The sequence below is a fragment of the Sciurus carolinensis genome, chromosome 7, assembly GCF_902686445.1.
Source record: "Sciurus carolinensis chromosome 7, mSciCar1.2, whole genome shotgun sequence".
In the NCBI taxonomy this organism is placed as follows: Eukaryota; Metazoa; Chordata; class Mammalia; order Rodentia; family Sciuridae; genus Sciurus; species Sciurus carolinensis.
The window spans coordinates 77,057,375-77,059,784 of NC_062219.1; the positions used below are offsets into that span (position 1 = coordinate 77,057,375).

The 2,410-nt window shown below is 37.8% G+C and overlaps 1 non-coding gene across 1 annotated transcript; it reads right to left on the reverse strand.

Annotated features, from left to right (window-relative positions):
- Nucleotides 1-1,824: 1,824 nt before the first annotated feature.
- LOC124989893 (U1 spliceosomal RNA) lies at nucleotides 1,825-1,982 on the reverse strand. Its single transcript, XR_007109699.1, has one exon. It is a non-coding gene; the product is annotated as a U1 spliceosomal RNA (small nuclear RNA).
- Nucleotides 1,983-2,410: the final 428 nt, after the last annotated feature.

Genomic DNA, 2,410 nt, shown 5'->3' on the forward strand with positions numbered 1-2,410 from the left:
AGGAAATTGTGACAAAGTCGAGGATAAAACTCAGCACAAATTTGTTCTTTAATTCTTCCCAGGAATTCCATTTTTGGGTGTTATAGTTTGGATTTGGAATGTCTCTAAGGTCTCTTGTGCTCAGAGATGGAATTTTTGGGAAATGATTAGGTCATGAGGACTCTCACCTCATTAATGGATTAATCCATTGATGGCTGAATTGACTACTGGGAGGTGGGACCCAGTTGGAGAAAGTAGGTCAATGGGGACATGCCCTGGAAGCATTTATCTCTTCTCCCTGGCCCCTTCCATTCTCTTCTTCTCTACTTCCCAGCTGCCTTGAGCTGAGCTGCTTTCCTCTAGCACACCCTCTTGTCACAATGTTTCTGTTTTAGGAACATATGGTCATGGACTGAATCCTCTGAAACTATGAGCCAAAATAAATCTTTCCTCCTCTAAGTTGTTCTTGTCAGATATTTGGTAACTGTGACACAAAGTTGACTAAGATAGCTGAAGACAAAAATTCCAAGAGTTACAGAAAGTAGATGTGTGTTGACTGGTGCTCGGCATGAAGGCCATCCTATAAGGTGGTATGCTCCCTGACACTAAAGATTTTAGAAAGGTTGGATACACCCACGGAAGTGATGTTTTGGAGGCTTGACTACATGGTCTCTGAAATCCCTTTCAATTATAAAATGTTGATGGAATCTGTGAATAATTTTGCTAGGTTTCAGAGATTCCTTGGTACCAATTTATTGTCATTCAACCAACGTGATTGTGAAATATATTCTATTTGATAGGCACTATTAAAGAACCTGAATATGTTTCTTAGTGACTCAGGTAAGAAAGTAAAACCAAGAAATGTTGGAGTCAAGGAAAAATCACAATATAAGAACATAATATTCTTGACGCCACTGTCATTTCTCTGCACTTCATATCCCTGTGTCAGACCATGTAGTTTTACATGCTGATTTATTTTGCTCTAGCTCTGACAGACTGGCATGGTAGAAATTTAAATCATATTTTATTTTTTAAAAACTATAAAACATGCAGCAAGATAAACACTAGACCAGATGTCATGGAGGAAGATATGTTTACCTGAGACTGGGGGAGGAACTTCAGCACCCTACCTGCAGTCCATGCCCAGATACTGCTCCCCAGTCCTAAACAAGCAGGACTCTCTGGCTTTGGCCATCCCTTCTTCTGTTTATCAGTTTCTCCAGACCTGACATTTGCCAAATTAAACTCCGCAGTTGTTCATGTTGAAAACAGCTTTTGCAAGATTGGATAAAAGCTATACATGCTTATAAATGTGTGACTAGAGTGTAGAATTAAAATCCATAGCTTTAAATTTTAAACAATAGGACATAAATTTTGCCCTTGATATAAATATATATATTTATCTATCACCAACCACTTTTGAACCAACTAACTAAAATAAATAAATATCCAATGACTGAGATAATAGTGAACAATCTGAACTCTGTTTCATAAAATGTAGATTGGAACAATTATATTATCTGACCTAGAATTTACCTATAATATGGATAAGGAAGCATACTTGGTGATAATCTCATGCACATTTCTTTGTGAGTCAAACTCTGAAAGTTGTAGGTCCAGCCTTATAGTAAATAATGCACAATATGAGCTTAGAGGGAATGTATGAATTAGCATAGGCTAGGTTGTATGTTGCAGGAATAAATCCATCCTGAAACCTCAGTGACTTAACATGACCAATGATTATTTGAGGTTTTTCTCCCCTCCTTCATGTTTCATGTTCATTTTTATTTTATTTTTTCTGTCTTATCTTTACTATACAATTAATATAATTTAATATAAAATTTCCATAGGCTGCACAGATACAGTCCCCCACTACCACAAATGATGCACTCCAGTTTCTGCATGAGAAACTGTGGGAGTCAGCACACCCAGCGTGCTATGGATGATCCTCAACCTGGGAAACCACATTTATCATCACGGGAGATACCATGCCGGGTAAATATTTCATGTTCACTTTTAAGTTGGTAGACAGCTTTGCTTTCTCTAGTCTCTCAGACACATGGGAGATGTGATGCAAAAAGTGATTTAGAAAGATCAATCAGGCAGGACAAAAGAAGGAAGGAGATTCAGAATTAGAAGTTAGTCCAAAAACACAGGTCTCAATTATGTCACTAGAAAGTTCAGTTCAAGCGAACTCATGAAGTTATCCAATAATATTTGAAAGTAGGGATGATAATCAAAACACATAACGATGGTTAACGGATTAACACTGCTCTCAGCTATGTCAGAGTATATACCTAGTCAGGCTTTACCTGTCCATACCTATTGAATGGTCAGCTCTATCTGAAGAGAAAAAGAGTGTGTGAATGGAGAGGGTTGAGAAATGGTAGAAAACAATGCCACCCAAACAGAACAGCTTTCCCTGGGTTAA